At 41.2% G+C, this 8,737-nt stretch overlaps 1 pseudogene; it reads left to right on the plus strand.

Annotated features, from left to right (window-relative positions):
* Nucleotides 1–8,000: 8,000 nt before the first annotated feature.
* On the plus strand, nucleotides 8,001–8,119 carry LOC112475613 (annotated as a pseudogene).
* Nucleotides 8,120–8,737: the final 618 nt, after the last annotated feature.

Here is an 8,737-nt window from a genome sequence, read left to right on the forward strand (position 1 = left end):
TCTTCTAAGAAGTCTTTTGTCCTCCCATAAGTGCTCCTCTGCTCTTCTCCATCCTCTACTGAAACGATATATAAGCTCCAAATTCTAACTGCCTCCTTGAGTTACATTTTTCTGTGAACTACAAATATCTATGTGGATAAAAATTTGTCTTTTTTCTTGCTAGTTTTTCTTTTGTTGGTTTAATTTGCAGGCCTCCAAGCACTGGACCTAAGAGGGTAGAGAAAAAGGATCTTTTTCTCCCCAAAAGCTTGATTTGGCCCAAGAGGCATAATTCTCCAACCCTGTATTGAATCATAACATCAAATTATCAGGAAAAATGGCTGCTGTGTTTCTTCAGCTTCTCCTTTCACTGAAGCAGATAAAACTCTTGTTTCCAATTAAGATCAAAATACACTCATACCTGTACCTCAATAAAGGGCTTCTCAGTCTATGTTCTTGCTGGTGGGATGAGAAAGTAAATATGTGAAAATTCACTTATGAGAGTCCAGTATAGAAATATTTGGCATTTTAAAGTATCATTTCCTTACTTTCTATTTAAAATAGCTTGTTTTCAGAGTGATGTGTCATTTTATACATATAGAACATTTTTCCCTTCTAAAGAACTCCTTTTTAATTGAGAGTAAAAAAAGCATATAAATTAAAATACTGAATTGAATATTCATTATGGTATCAACTATATAACAAATGTTCACAGAATTGGTAAGTGAATACTTTTCAGTATTGCAGAAAAAATTTGTTTCATTGGAGAACTCTGCATCTTTTACAACCTTCTTAGTGATCAGATTCTGGTCCTGTTCATTATCTTTGAACTATTTTGCATTTCTTTGTAAATTGCAGGTACCTGGTTGATAACCAAACTCTATCTTGTGTGATGGAAATTTAATTGACTTCTCTCTCTGGAAAAACTACTTTTGGTTCCTACTTGAAAATTTGACTGGATCTTGTTACTTTGACAAAATTGTGCATGCTTATCCAATTGTCCATTCTTCCAGTTTTCCTCAATATCTGACTACAAACCTCCCAGCTAATATATTCAATTTTTCTCCCTCCTGCCTGACTCAGTCACCAAGAACTAAAATCTGACTGTCCAGATCACTGTTGAGACTCGGCTCTCTTGCAGCTGGCCTTTTCCCTCAGAACCTGAAGAAAACTTGCAAGTAGAGTCTCGAAGACCTGATATAAACCTTAAAGGACTCGTTATCACAGCAGACCAGGCATGATTGGAATTCTGCCTAGACAAGCCACCATCTGGACCTCTAAATAAGTCCAGTGAAATGCTCAAGTCATGCATGCTCGTATATGAAAGGTAACCAAGACTGTGGACAACATGACCAAGAGCATGACATACTAACTTGAGAGCTTCAAGAAAGTTAATGAGCTGTGCTGCCTCATCAACTGGCGTTTACATAATTCTGGCCTCTAGAGAGGGTTCATACTCAATAGTCAGAAGCAACGGCTATACATTTGTTCCCCATAACTTCTCTGACATCTTTGTAATCAATAACCACATTCAAGATGCCAAGAAATTTGTCAAGTATCTACAATTCTCTTGACTCCTGAGTTAAAGATTTTCCTTTCACCCATTTCTTGGAATCTAGTGAACTGGTTACCCTTAGTATCCACTTCCTGGCTCTTTACTTTATGTAAATTTTTATTTTTATATTGATGTTTATCTTTTTCTCTTCAGACACCACTCTTGAAATGCTTGATCTCTGAGATCCTAAAACAACTTACTTTTGCCCACAAATCTCAACAGACGGTTTAACTGCTTTTATAGGAACAATGCCACAAGTGTCCCAGAAAGACTATTTCTTAGACCCTACTTCCTCCACTCAGGAGGTTTATGATCATCTCTGAGTTATTAAGTGATTTGTGATATTTGTCTTGAACAAAAGGAGGGACTGACCATATTGAGTTTTATCTGAGCCCTGTGTTCTTATAAAGTAGCAAAGATTAAGAAATCTCCCAGCCTTTTCCAGAAAAGAATAAAGGCAAAGGACCACCTTGCCCTTGGCAGCCAGAGATTAGACCCACTTACCCCCTTCCTTGGGGCTCTTCAAGACTCCCATAAGACTCCCTGTCTACTCTGCCCCATTACTACCCTGTTTGCTTGCCTCTATAAAATTTCTGTTTTCTTTTTTCATTGAGATGTTCCTTATTCACAAACATTTTCCCTATTTTAATAGCCTGAACAAAATCATCTCCTGAATTGTCCCGAGCATTTTTTCCTTGATGGTATTTTCAAAATTTTTACAATCAACGTTTATTATTGTAAGGGAAGAAAAACTTAACTTTTTTCTCTACCTTTCTAGTTTGTCCATTTGGGGCCTTGCAAATTAGACTGACAAAAGACAAATTAACAAGAGATAAAGTTTATTAACATGTGCATTGTACATAAACACAGGAATACTCAGAGATGAGTAATGCAAAAGGGTGTTTAGAACTTGGACTTATATAACATCTTAACAAAAATAAATTTTAGAGAAGTGACAAGATATAGGACAAGGACTTTGAATTTTGAGCAGAGGCAAATTGTGGAAAGGTAAACGTATGGGGAAACTAACGGAAAATAAGATCTAGTTAATAAAGTTTGTTATGTAGATTCCTTTGGTGTCTAGAGTTTTCTCCAGTAATTAAGAATAATTCTACCCTTTCTGGTAGAGGAGAGAGCAGAATTTTTCTTCTGTCTTCTTCTTCTCAATTGCCTTCAGCCCAAAATAATCCTTATGCCAGAGTAACATATTTTTGAGTGGCATATTGTGAACATTATTCTTACATTTAACAAAAAATGAGTGGCACAAACATTTTGTTTTTGTTTCAAAAAGTTTTTTTTGGTTTTCTGTGATTGAATGATGATTTTAGTAGAAGAAAAGGGACAAATGGTTTTTTAGGTTTGTAGCAGTTGTTTTGCATACATTTGTTTGGTGATAGCCATAGTTGTGAATATTATGACTTCTATTTTACTGATGATAACACGGGCTCAAGGACATAATGGCTCATTGTGTTGGACATAGACTGTGCTTGCACTCAGCATTCTTGCACCTCCTTTTATGCCTCTCCTGGTTTTCAGGAGTTAGAAGTTTGGAAATCACATTTCCCAGACTTCTTCACCAGAAGGATCCTGGATTCATTTTAGATTCCCCTAATGAAGATAATGCAGGACAGGGCAAATTCCCCAAGATGGTGGGAATTAAAGCCCTGCAATAAGAGAGAAAATGGTTCTTAACTGTTTCTTTGTCTGAGAGGACTTTATTATTAATATAGCTTCCTTTCATTTGGAAGACAAAGCCCTGGCCCCTGTGTTAAAACATACATTAGGTATTTAACTTTCTGGAGGGAAATTTGTGCCTTTTGCAAAGACACCTGGTATCTCTGTTTTCCCAAGAACTTTAAAACTTGGATAGTGTTAGAATCACAACTTTCTTTTCTTAGGCTTGTTATTAACAAATCATCTACATATTGAATAAGAAAATCATCTGTTAATTTTAAACTCCTGAGTTCCTGGGCCAGAGCATTCCAAAACAAATGGAAGCTATCTCAGAAACCTTGGGGTAGGACTGTCCAAGTGTATTTAGAGGTTTTATGTGTGTTGGGATCATTCTATTCAAGTGCAAATAAATATTGGCTCTCAGGATGTATAGGGATGCAGAAGAAAGCATCTTTGAGCTCTAAAACTGTAAACCAATGATCATTGTTTGGAATCTGAGTCAGAAGGGTGTAGGGACTGGGGACGATCGAATGAATTGAAACTATGGCCTCATTTATTGCCCTTAAATCTTGGACAAATCTGTATTCCCCATTAGGCATTTTTATTGACAGAATAGGGGTATTACAAGGTGACTGGCAAGGCTTTGGCAGTCCATATTTTAAGAATTTTTCCACTACTGATTGTATACCCCATTGTGCCTCTGTCTTGAATGGATACTGTTTTTTATGTGGATAATTAGTATTAGGTTTTAGTTGTATTTTAATAGGAATGACATTATAGCTCTTCCAGGGACTTCTGTGGCCCAAATTCTAGGATCAATCTGTAAGCTAATATTGGGGGTACCAATTGCACAGGATCTCGTAAGTGGAATAAGGATCTTGAAATGTGGGCTGATAAATTTGGTTGTGGAGTGCCAAAGTGAATAATGGTATGCATTAGTTATAGTAAATCTTATCCTAATAGAGGGATTGGACATTCAAGCATAAGTAAAAATTGGTGGGTAAACACAAGGTCCCCTAGCAGGCAATTTATGGGGGTTACAAACCTTTTACTTTTGGAGTGGCCATCAATTCCAGGAATTAAACATGTTTGTGAGGATGATGGCCCAGAAAATTGGGTTACAACAGAGTAAGTGGCTCCTGTATCAAGTAAGAATTCAATATTCTTACCTGCCACAACAAGGGCCGCTCATTGGCAGAGATGGAAAATTGTTCCATAGGAGCCAGCGAGGGCCTCGGACTCCATCAGTCGCTTCCCCTTTATGCCATTATTGACTCAGGAGTCCCCAATTCCCTTCGGTCCTGCCACCAGTGGCTCTCCTGTTTGCACAGGGGGCAAGGCCCAGGGGTTCCTCTTTGGTATCATAGCTGTGGGCAGTTCTTTCTCCCATGCCCTTCTAGCCCACACTGGTTGCAGCAGTTACTGCCATAAGTCTTATGAGTGAGGGATGCTGATTGTCCCTTCACATTATAATTGAAAGTTTTATATCCAAAATGAGGGTTTCCCTGAGGTGGCAGGGGATTCATAGCTTCAGCTACCATATGAGCTTTTTGTCTACTTTATTGTGTCTTTTCCACTTCCTCTGCTCTACCCCAATTATTATAGACAGCAAAGGCCACGTCTAAAAGTTGGTTCATAGTGGTCTGGGTCCCTAGAGCAGTCTTCTGTTATTTTCTCCTTATATCAAGAGCCAACTGGGAGATAAAATGAGTCCCTAGTAATATTTGTCCTTCTGTGTTGTGGAATCTGCATTGATATATTTCTTAAGGGCTTCCATTAGATAGCCTTGAAATAAGGCAGAGTTTTCATCTCTCCCTTGGGTGACCTCTCATATTTTGTCATAATTAACAGGCTTAATAATACATTTTTTCATTCTCTCTATGATGCATATGGTTTCTGTATTCTAGATCCTGAGTCCCCCTCTGGTAATTCCATTGAGGGTCCTGGTCTGGGACTGCATTCCCTCCTGTTTGGTAGACATCGTGACCTTCACTGCAGGCAGCAGTGCTGTCAGTGTGACCCCTGGTTGCTCCAATAATTCTGTTTTTCTTCTACAGTACAATATATGGATAATAAAATGTGCAAATTTTGCCAAGTTAAGTCACAAGTTATAGTGATTCTTTCAAATTCATCAGTAAGTTTGTTAGAATTTTCAGAGAATCTGCCATAGAAAATGAAATATGTACTCTTGTTATTCCCCCATCAGCATTTACAAATTCCATGAGGGGACATATCTTATCACGTGGAGGCTGATATGGGGCACCACTTCAGGGGGTGCTAGCAGGAGTAGTTTCTTCGGGGAGTTGTAGAGTAGATGGGGTCTATGAAGACCTTAGTTTCCCCTCAGAGTGTGAGAGTGAAAGAGGAGAAGTTGATTCTTGATTTGGGGGTCTTTAGGGGATTGGATCATCTAAAAAGTCTGAATCTTGAAGGCCTCCCAGTGATTTAGTCTTCATATGGGCTAGGCACATTCTACAACTGTTTCAGAGGTCTGGATCTTGGTAAAGAAGCCTAAAAGCGATTTCTTCCTGCTTTTCCTGTTTCTTGCAAAAATCTAATTGTAGGATAGTATTATAGTCTAGAGAATTATTTATAGGTCAAACTTCTTGGTCCTCAAGCCTATATTATGGCCCAACAGAATTACTGAAAATTATGAGTTTTTTTTCCTTTGAAGATTGTCTAATTTGAATTGGTACCAATTATTTAAGATGCATCACAATGGAAAGTTCTTTGGGATGTCTTGTCCCCCTCCAATCTTTAGTTTGGAAGGAGGTGGGGCCTCTATGGGTCCTTGCTGAGAGGAAGTGCTGCCACCTGCTATACTGGGCTTTGATTCCTGTCTTCTCTGCCGGTGCCTGCCAGGGCAGCGACCGCGTGTGCCACTGGGGTTGGGGGAGGTGTAGGTAAACAGTTTCCCTGAATGGGAATTGAACCTAGGCAGCCTGGGTAAAAGTGCTAAACTGTAACCCCTAAAATACCAGGGGACATGATCTTGTCTGTTCTGAGTCTGAAAGCACTTTACGCCGGCTAAGAGGCATGCATTCACTGCTACATTGGAGGCTGCGCCTGAAGTTGGGCACCGCCCTTTGTCTTTCTAGCGGCTAGAGCCCCAACCCTTCTGTGTACACCTGCTGCAAGGAAAGTGGAAGGGAGGCGGAGGGAGCGCAACTGGCCTGGCCAGCTAGGGAGTGCATGCCCGCCCTCCCTAGACTTTGGGCAGTGACCGGGGTCGGACTGACAGAGAGGCAAGTGCATGAGTTCTATGGGTGCTCCAACTCAGCTGCTATGGGCTGAAACTAAAGAGGACGGGCTCGGCTAGAAGAAAAATGTATGTGCAGCAGGTTTTTCGCCTTCCCCGCAGAGGGGAACAGAGGGGAACGAATGCAGCATGGGTCTGGGCCTGTAACTGCCCCAAGGCTGTACAGGGAGCTACCACCCGCTGCTCCAAGAGAGAGGGGGTTGCAGGCGGAGGCCCTGGGCTCCCACCATGAGTGTGCACAGGTTCTACCACCATGGGAGAGAGAGAGAGAGAGAGAGAGAGAGAGAGGAGAGAGAGAGAGCGCCAGTTCCTTGGGGACAAACTACTTTGGAATCCCGCACTGCTCAGGATGGAGGCCAGGGACCCAGTGCAATTGGGGTTGGCCAGCCCAGTGCCCAATTCTGAGCGATTTGGGCCACTTCTGAGATTGCTCCGGTATCCAGGAGCCAATAGAGAAATGAAGACAGGACAGAGGAGGGAGTTAGGAGAGTTTTGCTGGAGCAGCTACCTTGACGTCGCCTCCTCCCCATTATAAGTTCCCGTTGGAGAGGGGAAAGAAGAAAACACTAAGGCGCAAGGTGGAGGAGATATCTCAGGCAAGCTCCTGCAGCCCACTGCTTCCCTGGTGGAGTGCCCCCAGAGAAAATGAAAGCAAAGGGCCTAGTGGAAGGAACAGAATACTCCCCCACCGCGCCCCGCCGGGGTTTACCAGTCCTGTTGAGGCCAAAAGGTGGTATGCAGTCGTTTAATTTGGAGTTCAGATGGGGTCCCTCAGTGAGTCTTCTCTGCAATTCCAATGTGACCCCAAGTTTCAGGGAAGTTAGAGGAAGAGAAGCAGGAAAAGCAGACAGGACCAATGGACTCCTGCTTGGTTAGAGGGCTAGCCTCTTACCAGATCCCTGGAAATGTTGTCAACTGTCTTCCCAAGGCCAATTCATCTGCAAGACTCAGAAAAGTATCTCAGCCACTCTCTAAGAATTAGATAAAAGCCATGGTGAACTTGGCTTGATTTATGTCCTTTGGTGCCTTTGTGGTTAGCCAGAAAAGATGAAGCAGGACAGGACAAATTCCCTGAGTGGAGGTGGAGGTGGGGTGCTCAATCCCTGGTCTGAGAGAGAAAACGGTTCTCTGCTGAATGCTAGACAGAATTCAAGTGCACGCCAAAGTTAGAGTCAAAAGGAAAGTTTTTTAGAGAAGAGAAAAAGTGAAGACAAGAGAAAGCAAAGACAAAAAGCCAAGACAAAAAAAGCCCCGAGTGTCAGGGAATCCAGTTTATATATCATTCTTAGTTTCTGTGAATTACAGTTTAAAGACTTTGTATACCCATCTTCCTTTGATAGTATGGGCATACAGTGAGGAGAGATAAGAGTATGTAGCTGAAAAGGTAAGAAAATGTAGCATGAAAGGCCTGCTAGCAATTCTCGGCCTTTGATCCATAGGTTCCCCATGGTTTTAGCTGTGGGGAATGAATGATTTTACTTTTTGTAGGGTACCACTTAAAGCATCTGTTTTCCCTTTAAGATGTGGGGAAACATCTATGGCCATGCTACCCTGAACAAGCCTGATCCAGTCTGATCTCAGAAGCTAAGCAGGTTCAGGCCTGGTTAGTACTTGGATGGGAGACCACCTAGGAAGACCAGGTGCTGTAGGAGTAAAAAATTAACAAAAATAATAAACAAACAAATAAATAAATAAGAGATTGTAAGCTGACAAGGTCCTTGTAATCTGTGAGGTCAACCAAGGGTTGCCTCATCTAAAAAAAAAAAAAAAAAAAAGATGTGGAGAAACAGTTTGTTAGTAATCCCAACAGAAATTTTCCTTTGTTCTACAGGTTTCCTCGTGGTCCGGCTGTAGGGCTGATCAGCATATTGCAGTCTCTGAATATAGCTTGATTTAACATTTTAGTTCTCTTGCTTCATCCCTACATTAAAATGGTTATGCACAAAATTTGTAAGGTGAAGAAAAAGCACCCACAGTTAGAACTATATATGTCAACATATATGAATTTTTTCATCAGTTTCCAGGTGTTTCTCTGCTAATCACTCTCCCTGATGTTGCTGGCAGTTGTGACCTTCAGTGGAAGTCTCCTGCAATTCCTTACCTGGAGAGCTGAGGTAACTTCCTGAGTATCCAAAAGCTAGCAGTAAACCTGAGAGTTAGCAGTGGCTCCTCCTGAACTTTGCTTCTCCACTCCTTTCAACAGTCATACAAGCACCTAAGTCTGTATTATCACCCTTTTTGATTGAAATGCCAAAAGTAATTTCTGTTTT

Source organism: Pteropus alecto, unplaced genomic scaffold (genome assembly GCF_000325575.1).
Source record: "Pteropus alecto unplaced genomic scaffold, ASM32557v1 scaffold392, whole genome shotgun sequence".
NCBI lineage: Eukaryota > Metazoa > Chordata > Mammalia > Chiroptera > Pteropodidae > Pteropus > Pteropus alecto.